The sequence below is a fragment of the Dermochelys coriacea genome, chromosome 3 (assembly GCF_009764565.3).
Source record: "Dermochelys coriacea isolate rDerCor1 chromosome 3, rDerCor1.pri.v4, whole genome shotgun sequence".
In the NCBI taxonomy this organism is placed as follows: Eukaryota; Metazoa; Chordata; order Testudines; family Dermochelyidae; genus Dermochelys; species Dermochelys coriacea.
Window position 1 is genome coordinate 17,416,756 of NC_050070.1, and position 11,137 is coordinate 17,427,892.

Here is an 11,137-nt window from a genome sequence, read left to right on the forward strand (position 1 = left end):
CAAAGTCCTGCCCCCACCTCATCAGCCCTAGCCGACTCTCTTCTCCCCATGTCCTATCTCCACCCCATCTGACCCCCTGGGTCCTGCCCTGATTTCTCTAACTCCTCTACCCTATCCTTCCTGCCCCTCATCTCCCCTCCTTACCCTAGCCCATCTGCCAGCTGGGGTAGTATCCCCACTTCTATCTCCCACCTCATCTGTCTCCTGACCTCTCCCCGCCTCCCCAAGGTCGGCCGCCTTCCCCAGTTCTCCTACCAAGTTCTAGCCAAGTCTGCAAAAGAGCTAACCATGTATAGAAAAAGGCCAGTTGCATAAGGACCAAGGATTGGATGTTCTAACATTTTTGGAGTTTTTTTCTTCACATTGGCATCTTTGGATGGTGTTAAGAGATTTTGAGCCCTCTCATTGTATACCTCAAAGTAACTCAGCTAAGTGTGATGTTTCACCTCCTCTCCTTGAATCAGATTTACTTGCCAGAACATTTCCTTGCAAAATCATAGAATTATGCCCACTTCCTCTGCAGAACCTGTCATTGTGTGAGATCTTCCAGATCATTTTGTCCATAAGCAAAGAGGCAGGCATTGTAACCCTCAAAGATTTTGTCTAGGAGTAGCTGGGCCAGCTAACAATACACTACTTCTTGACTGGCACATGTCTCATCCTCTGGATTCAGCAACCAAAACCAACAGTCATAGGAGAACGTCAACCGCCTGTTTGTGTGAAGATGGTATATCAGTATTTCCTTTCCAGAAATTGATACAACACATTTTGTTCAAACTTACTGTTCCCTTTGAGTTAGTGGCCTGACTCTGACTGTGACAGTCATAGGACTGTTCTTCCCAGAAGATCCTCCCCTCACACAGATGTTCAGCTGCTCTTTCACACCTCCAAGACTCCCCCATTTTCATAATAGAGATCCAAGTCTGAAGAACTGTCAGATATTACAGTCATATTTAGACTTCAGTCAAGAAGAAGCTGCTGCACTGCTCATTTTTCTGGCTCTGTTAATTACATTCTCACAAACTGCTCTGCTTTCTCTCTTCTTCAAAAGGCCACTTTGTAGATCTGGGTGCTCTGTCTCTTCCCAACTAACCAAATCTCATAATCTTCCTTCCCCACCCAGCACACTATCTCAAAGGGCCCCTGCCATTTAGTGAACATTGTGCACTTGGAGCTAGGTAGTAATAACAAGACGCTCCCCCTAACTGGTAAACCCCAGCTTCACATTCCTATTATCATATTGATACCAGAGAGATTCCCTGGACTCCATTTTGTGCCCCTAGCTTCCATTTTGAATAGGCAAAAATCACTCCACCATCAGACACTGCAGGTCACAGGATACTTCACTGTTGAAAGTAGGAAAAAGGTGTGTGTAAGAAAAAATCCCTATAAAATTGGCAGAAAGTCAAACAGGTGCAGCATAACTCTGTGGTAAACAAATAGCAATAAAGATGTGCAGTAAGATCTGGTAGTTGACAGGATAGTATAAAAGGCAGACAGGACAGTTAGAACAGAGGAGCAGAGCAAGACGGAAAGCGGACAAGAAGCTGAGAGAGAGAGAATGGGAACGGAGCTGGAGAAAGAGCCAAGCAGATAGCTGACTGAAGCTGATTTCAGCAGCAGCAGCAATAAGATAGCATAGTGAAGCCAAAAGGACAGAGTATAGCCTGTTATAATTATAGTATAAGTGTAGCATAGTATAGTGTAGGATTAGTGTTAGTATGTGTATTCCTGGGTTAATAAAGATGCATAAGATTTTGTTATTAATGTAATTTACCTATATAAAATTTAAAGTACATTTAAGAACTGCTGTCAGCGACCTGTTGCAGAGTGGTCATCTGTAACAGAGCATAATCACTTAGAATCATTTAAACGGTACGCGTTTGTGGCTTGAATGCTCTTTAACTTGCAGTAAGGGATAGGTGTCTGATTTTTATTTCTAGATTATTACTGTATTAGGGATTATTAGTTACATTAATAAAAAGATAATTTGTTTTGGAAAGAATACTGCCTGTGTCAATCACTTATTGGAAAACTGTATCCGTGTCCTTCAAGTGTTTCCTTAACTACTCTGGAGATCCGTACCTTAGGAGACGCAGATTAAAGGGGAGATAGGTAGGCTATTCTAACCCCAAAGCCTGTTTTTCAGTACAGCTCCTGTGAATGTTGCACAGCCTGTAAATTTTGCTTGGCAAAGGCCGTAATCAAATCCAGTTGTTCCTGCAGATTTAAGACATACTTCACAATATTCTCAGCCTTGGTTCATTGGTCCTGACAAGCTTCCTGCATGAGGTCCTGAAGGTCTTCTGTACAATAACTCAAAAGGGGAGAGCTCTACGGAACATCAGGGAACCTCCCTGATGCCAAACATTAGATACAAGAGCAGTTTTTCCTAGTTGTGGGATTTGGCTGTGACAAACTTGCATAGCATTCCCTTTAGAGCTGGTTAAAATGTTCCACTAGTCTGTCCATTTTGAGGTGGTAAACTTATGGACTGTATGTCAAGTACGGAGAAAACTTCTTGTAGTAACCTTGGCGTGAAGGTTGTGCCCTGATCTAGGTAGGCATCCCCAGGGTGATGCTGACCGGAGAACACTTTTAGCAATTCATCAGTAACTACTTGGGTTGATACTGACCACAGGAGAATGACTTGAGGGTACCGGGTGGCATAATCCCGGATGACTAAAATGTAGCAGCATCTGCAGGCTATCAGTTCAAGATACCCAACTTAATCTGTCCCAATACATTCAAATGGCTAGTCTACTAAGGAAAGAGGAACCAGGGTAGGTTTGGGACACACCAACTGACATTTGGGACAGGGAAAAAAAATCTTAATTATAAATACAAAATGAGGGGGTCTAAATTAGCTGTTACCACTCAAGAAAGAGACCTTGAAATCATTGTAGATAGTTCCGTGAAAACTGCTCAGTGCGCAGTGGCAGTCAAAAAAGCTAACAGAATGTTAGGAGCCATTTGGAAAGGGATAGATAAAACAGAAAATATCATAATTCCACAGTATATATCCCTGGCACGCCCACACCTTGAATACTGTGTGCAGTTATGGCTGCCTCATCTCAACAAATATATATTACAATTGGAAAAGGGTAACAGAAATGATTAGGGGTATGGAACAGCTTTCATATGAGGAAAGATTTAAAAGATTGGAACTGATCACCTTAGAAAAGACACAACTAAAGGGGGATATAATAGAGGTCTATAAAATCATGAATGGTATGTGGAAAGCAAATAGGGATGTGTTATTTACCACTTCACATAACACAAGAATTGGTCACCCAATGAAATTAATAGGCAGCAGGCTTAAAACAAAAGAAAGTACTTCTTTATACAATGCACAATCAACCTGTGGAACTCGTTGTTAAGGATGTTGTGAAGGCCAAAAGTATAACTGGGTTAAAAAAAGAATTAGATAAATTCATGGAGGATAGGTCCATCAATAAATAAGTATTAACCAAGATGGTCAAGGATGCAACCCCATGCACCGGGTATTGCTAAACTTCCAACTGCCAAAAGCTGGGACTGGTCGACAGGGAATGGATCACTTGAAACTCATCTATTTTGTTCATTCCCTTTGAAACATCTGGCACTGGCCACAGTCTGAGCTGTAGCTCACGAAAGCTTATGCTCTAATAAATTTGTTAGTCTCTAAGGTGCCACAAGTACTGCTTTTCTTTATACTGGGCTAGACTGACCATTGGTCTGACCCCTAAAGGAGCTGGGGACCTCTAGCCGTGACTGGCATATTCCAGCTCTTTGCCCACCCGAACCAGTACATCTCCTTCCACATCAAAGTGAAGGTAGTGCGCATCTCATTCTGCATCCACCAGGGTCCCATCCACCCTCACCAGCTGCCCATTCAGGCACCTATCATTTTGCTGGAGGTAGCAGCCCTTTTGTGGACCTGTCAAGGGTGTCCAAACTGTACTGGGTAGCTGTGCTCTTCCGTGCTATTTCACCAGTTCTGGTCCAGGGTCCATAGAGTCCCTGGGGGCCTGAGTGGCCACAGGTGGTGGTATCTGAGTCAGGATCCTGTGAGGGCACCTCTGGAGGGTCCAAGCCACACTAAGTGACAGCTGATATAAGGACTCATCTTCCCAGGCCCTTAAATGTTAGTAGAACTTGCTTCTGGGCAAAGCAGTGCTCCGTATGTGTTTTATGGGCCTGGGTAGTAGTGCCAAAGAGTTCAGGGTCAATAAAAGGGAATTTCTTTCCAAGAGTTAAAACAAGTACCTCCTGCAGGCTAGGATTTGAGTGTGATTAGTTTGTTTCCTGTAGCAGGCCAGTTACTGGGCCCAGTGGCGAATTAAAGATTTTGCCACCCCAAGGCCCTGAAATAATTGCTGCCCCCCTGCCCCAGCTCACCTCCGCTCCGCCTCTGCCTCCTCCCGAGCGCGCTGCCAGGTCCTGCTTCTCCCCACTCTCTGCCAGTGCTTGTGCATGAAACAGTTTCGCGAAGGAGGGGGGAAGAGGAGGGGGAACATGGCACGCTCAGAAGAGGAGGTGGGGCCGGGGTGGGGATTTGGGGAAGAGGACCTATAGGGGCAGGGAGGGAGTGGGGAATGGGGGTGGGGAAGGGGTAGAGTTGGGGCAGGGCCGGGGATAGAGGGCAAGAACTGGCACCGGGGAAGCAGCCTCTGGCTGCTATTATAAATTTGCCGCCCCTGCAAATTTTCCACCCTAGGCCTAGGCCTTGTTGGCCTAGGAGTTAATACGCCGCTGACCGGGCCCCGATCTCAACCAGCATCACTGCGTCTGACAATTCTTTCACCATGGCCACCACCAACCCTGCAGCCAGAGTCGGTGCTAGGCATAAGCAGACTAAGCAATTGCTTAAGGCCCCAAGCAGCTCAAGCTTAATATTAATTCTTAGTATGTCTTGTGCGGGGAGGGGTTCCCAATGAGCTAGCACTGATACTGCCCACAGCACTCCTGTTTATGGACAGCTTAAGCCTGGTAGTGGGGTAGGATTGGAATTCTCCATGGACACACCCTACAAGCAACATTCCCCCGGTCATTGGGAAGTCAGAGGCCCCATAGCTGCTCATATATAAATGACTGTCTAGAGTTGGAGTCAACCAGCATTGGGACCTCCCTGCATTGTCGATAATGGGGACAACTAGAACGCCTGGCCTCCTGAGGAATGCTGATGTCTCAGAGGAGCAGGCTACAGCATAGTCAAATTCCATACTGGAGCAGGAGCTGTGGCCCTACTACCCACAGGTGAAGCCAGATCAGGCTCCTTGATAACCCTAGGGTTATACCAGTTCTCACCTAGTCAGTAGTGGTTTACAACAGGGGAACAATTTCGGCAGCTCCTGTCAGCCCCCTTTTCTCACAGGCCCCTTTATTCCCCACCCAACTACACTCTTTTGGGTCTGTTGCCCTAAAGGTGGTATGATCTTAGGTAGGGGACTGCCCCAGCTCATAGAACAGACTTCCTGTGGTCTTCGCAAGCCCTTGGTTTTCCCTTCTTCTGTGAGTCCAACACGCTGCAGGGGGAAACCAGCAGACCCCTTAGAACTATAGTTCTCCTGGTTCCAGTCAGGAGGGTGCCCCACAATCTAGTTCAGCCTCCAAAAAGTTCTCAACCAAACATACTGTAGACTTCAGGTTGGCTGCCTGATCCCGGTAAATCCACTCCTGAGGTCCTGGTGGCAAAATCCAGCAGAACTGTTCAGGAACCACCAGCTCAATGATTTCACCAGGGGATTGGGATACTGGCCTTAGCCATTGGCAGCAAAAGTCTAAGAGCTCTTGCACCACCAGAGACCTTGCATCACCAGATGCCTTGCGTCAGCACCCAGTTGTGAAAACTGAGAATAAATGTTTTGGCCTGCAACTGTCCACAGTAACCCTCCTCCGTGAGGCCCAGACAATCCAAAATAGCAGCTTTAAGTTTTCCATAATCTCCATCAGAGGTGAAGCCTAATGCCCTATACGCTGCCTGAGCCTCCCCAATCAGACAGAGAGCCAGCCAGAGGGCCCATTGCTCCCAGGGCCAATGGTGGGCCAGGGCCAGGCACTCAAATGCCTCCAGATATGCCTCTGGATCATCTTGGTCAGGGCCCCTCCCCTACCCAGGGTCACAGGGTCTGTTTCTGAAGCTTTTTTGTTGAAGAATTGCCACTTTTAGGTCTGTTATTGAGTGACCAGGGAGACTGAAGTGTTCTCCTACTCACCAGCAACTACGCACCAGTCAACAAAAACACCAACCCAGGAACCAAACCCTGCAACAAATCTCGATACCAACTCTATCCACATATCTATTCAAGGGACACCATCATAGGACCTAATCACATCAGCCACACCATCAGAGGCTCATTCACTGCACATCTACCAATGTGATATATGCCATCATGTGCCAGCAATGCCCTTCTGCCTTGTACATTGGCCAAACCAGACAGTCTCTATGCAAAAGAATAAATGGACACAAATCTGACATCAGGAATTATAATATTCAAAAACCAGTAGGAGAACACTTCAGTCTCCCTGGTCACTCAATAACAGACCTAAAAGTTGCAATTCTTCAAAAAAAAAAACAACCTTCAAAAACAGACTCCAACGTGAAACTGCAGAACTGGAATTAATTTGCAAACTGGACACCATCAAATTAGGTCTGAATAAAGACTGGGAGTGGTTGGGTCATTACAAAACCTAAACCTATTTCCCCCATACTAATTTCCCCCTACTGTTACTCACACTTTCTTGTCAACTGTTTGAAATGGGCCACTCTCATTACTGCTACAAAAGTTATTTTTCCTCCCTTGGTATTCTGCTGTTAATTGAATTGTCTCGTTAGACTGACCTCACACTTGGTAAGGCAACTCCCATCTTTTCATGTATTTATACCTGCTCCTGTATTTTCCACTCCATGCACCTGATGAAGTGGGTTTTAGCCCACGAAAGCTTACGCCCAAATACATTTGTTAGTCTCGAAGGTGCCACAAGGACTTCTTGTTGTTTTTGCTGATACAGACTAACACAGCTACCACTCTGAAACCTCTAGTTATAAATCCACAGTCCCGAGAACGGGAGTAGTAAAGAGGCAAAATGGAGATGTCTCAGGTGCCTTTTATATCCTCTGCCATGTACACAGAAAGTTACTGTCCCAAACAAAGTCCACAGTTCTTGGTCCAAGATTGAGTCCAGGGTCACATGAGCATATCACATGCCTTTACACATTTTGCTGAATCAAACTGTGGGTGGCCAGTGGCTCCTCACTGTCTGAGGCAACCACAGAAAAGGCCTACTGGGCAGGATGAGATTCTTCAATGTCCCATTGTGAGAGTGTCCTTAATGGGTAATCAACACATAGCTGTCTAGCCCTGATGTGAATCTATCTGCGGGGAGTCACCCAGGCATACAACACATGTTTGAGATACAGCTACATAGCCAATATTCATAACTTCAGATACAAAGATGATATGTCCATATAAACAGGATAATCATACTTAGCAATTCATAACTTTTCTATTGATACCTTACATGACATACTTTGTAGAAGATTTATGGAAATTGTGCAACAGTGATAACAGCAGTGATATTCTTATACATGGCATCACAGAGCCAATCAGACTTCAAAGCAGAGGTGCTAAAGCTTAGAAAAATTAAAAATTAGGTTGCTTTAGCTATTTGTAGAGCATCATCTCTGCAGTATCTAGATATCCTTTGCTCTCACTCTATATTATTGTTATAGAGTAATAATAACAATATTATTGTTAGCCCGGCTAGTGACTGGAGGAAGATCTTATATGAGAATGTAATAAGAATAGAAAAAGACATACTGCTTATTGTAATTATTGTTTAATCCCCGTTTCTTCTGCTTGCCCCAGGCCTATCATCTTAACTAGTCTCAGCTTTTCTGTGTCCATCATTCTGCATCTATGATAGAATAGCAAGCACCTTATCTTTCCTCCTTTCAGCAATCGTCTGACCTTCTCATTATTAATAACCTCCTTAACCTGACATGTGCTTTTGTATGTTCTTGACTAACTCTCATTGTAAACTCTGTGAGATAGAGAACATTACTTAACCTATCTTTGTAAAGCAGCACGTGCATTTATAATTTATAATGCAATAAGTCATTTAACTCATTTTGCATTTAACTCATTTTTAGATAGGGATAGAAATAATATGTTAGACCAGCAATTCTCAAACTGTGGGTCACGACCTTGTTTTAATGGGGTTGCTAGGGTTGGTGTTAGACTTGCTGGAGCCTGGGGCTGCAGCCCGAGCCCCACCACCCAGGACCAAAGCCCAAGCCCAAGCCCCATCTCCAGGGCAGAAGCCGAAGCCCAAGGGCTTCAGTCCTTGGTGATGGGGCTCAGGGTTACAGGCCCCCCGCCTGGGGTTGAAGCCCTGGGGCTTCGGCTTTGGCCCCCCTCAGCTGGGAAAGTGGGGCTCAGGCTTTGGCTTTGGCCCCTGGGGCGACTGGGCTCACGTGGGTTCAGGCTTCGGTCCTCCCTCTTGGCGTTGTGTAGTAACTTTTGTTGTCAGAAGAGGGTCGCGGTGCAATGAAGTTTGAGTTAAACTGTACTTCTTTAAGTAAACAAGGAGTCTTAGTACCACTACATAATAGAGCAAGCTACATAATTAGCCTTGTTTAGAGAGTGCACTATTCTTTGAAAATATTTTTTAAAAAGCAAGTATATAGTAGCTCAAAACCAATACACCAAAAACAGTATAAATTACACCTTGAATTTACTAGGAAGCCAGTCCACAGCAGACATCATGTAACACCCTTTAAATATGGGCTACCAAATTTAACAGTAGCTGAAATGTCTGCCTGGTCTTACGGGGTAACTCCATATAGAACCCACTGCAGTAATCCAATCTTTAGATGACAAAGGCATATATCACCAAGTAACACCTGCTTCCAAAAGGAAACTTCAGACACAAAACAGATGGAAGGTGAAAAAAATTACATTTGGTTGCTACTATTCCCTGAATATCCACAAATAAATAAGGATCCAAAAAGACCCCTGGACCAGGAACCTGTATAATAAAACCTCAAATTTTAAAGCCCAGAAGGGACTATTATGTCACCTAATCTGACCTCCTCTATAACACAGGCTGTAGTATTTCATCCAGTTACCTAATAACTTGTTTGACTAAAGTACATCTTCCAGAAAATCTTCTAATACTGATTTGAAGACATCAAGAGATGGAGAATCCACCAATGGACATAAAGTGGGAAACAATAATATTTTCTAACATGAGTGGGAAAGTTGATGATTAGGGAGCTTCAACCCCCTCCCATTCCAACCTTGAACATTGACAATGACTCAGGGAAACAGTTTCCCTCCTAAAAAGGAGAAGTGGCTGACATTAAAAAGCATGTGAAAAAACCCAAACCTGAGAAGATTTTATATCACAAAGATATTAAACAAAACAATAATAGTTGTCTCATGTCCCCGTTCTCTTTTATGAAATGGGCTCCCTGGCCAGATTGTATCTCCCACAATGTACCATGTCCGCTCTCCAAGTGGAAAGACTTCTTATGGCATATGACATCTGATGGCACAAATAATGAATTAGATATTGGGTAAATGATATAGCCACTATCACAGCAGCAGCATTTGGAGATGTCAAGCACATCCATCCACCATCAAGATGAGAAAGAGGGCAGTCCATAACAAGATGGCATGCTGTGTGTTCTTGAGCACCACAGAGGCAGGACAGGGAGCTCAAGACTCTCAACTGTCAAGATGCAAGTTAAACCACCCATGGCCACAATGTATCCTGTTGTAATCTTTCAGTTCATATGACAGGTTTCAGAGTAGCAGCCGTGTTAGTCTGAATTCTCAAAAAGAAAAGGAGTATTTGTGGCACCTTAGAGACTAACACATTTATTTGAGCATAAGCTTTCGTGAGCTACAGCTCACTTCATCGGATGCATTCAGTGGAAAATAGAGTGGGGAGATTTATATACATAGAGAACATGAAACAATGGGTGTTATCATACACACTGTAATCAGAGTGATCACTTAAGGTGAACTATTACCAGCAGGAGGGGCGGGGAGGAGGGAGAAACCTTTTGTAGTGATAATCAAGGTGGGCCATTTCCAGCAGTTGACAAGAACATCTGAGGAACAGTGGGGGGTTGGGGGGTATAAACATGAGGAAATAGTTTTACTTTGTGTAATGACCCATCCACTCCCAATCTCTATTCAAGCCTAAATTAATTGTATCCAGTTTGCAAATTAATTCCAATTCAGCAGTCTCTCATTGGAGTCTGTTTTTGAAGTTTTTTTGTTGAAGTATTGCCACTTTTAGGTCTGTAATCGAGTGACCAGAGAGATTGAAATGTTCTCCAACTGGTTTTTGAACGTTATAATTCTTGACGTCTGATTTGTGTCCATTTATTCTTTTACATAGAGACTGTCCAGTTTGACCAATCTACATGGCAGAGGGGCATTGCTGGCACATGATGGCATTTATCACATTGGTAGATGTGCAGGTTAACGAGCCTCTGATATTGTGGCTGATATGATTAGGCCCTATGATGGTGTCCCCTGAATAGATATGTGGACACAGTTGGCAGTATGGTTGTTCTTAGGTGCATGCAAGACCCGATGCAAAGAGACTAAGGGACAACGATCTGAGTTTTCTATCGGCCCAGAAATGCGCCATGGATATAAAATATAGTCCCATACCAGCTGTTGCCTGTGTTCCTTAGAAAGGTTAGCAAAAAGAACGAGGAGTACTTGTGGCACCTTAGAGACTAACACATTTATTTGAGCATAAGCTTTCGTGGGCCACTTCATCATTTGATGTATTGTCTGAGAAGCTTGACTATTTCAGAAAAGGAGCTTCTTTAGTCAGCATGTTGATGTGGCTTTGAGATGAAATTGTGAACTAAACTGTCCTGATAGTTGGCTGCGCACAGTAATGCAGCCAGGGCACTGCCTTCACACCTAATCTCTGGGGGAGCAATGCCAGACAAGATTGGAAATTGGAGCTGTCTGGGTTGCACCCATCATGATATGAAGGGCAGAGTTGATTGTTGAGTCTAGCTTGCCACAGTGAGGACTGAAGCCCATGCTGTTGCACAGTATTCTGCAAGTGCAATAATTTAGGGCATTTGGTGGACAACAGGGATTGGATGAATCACTGGTAA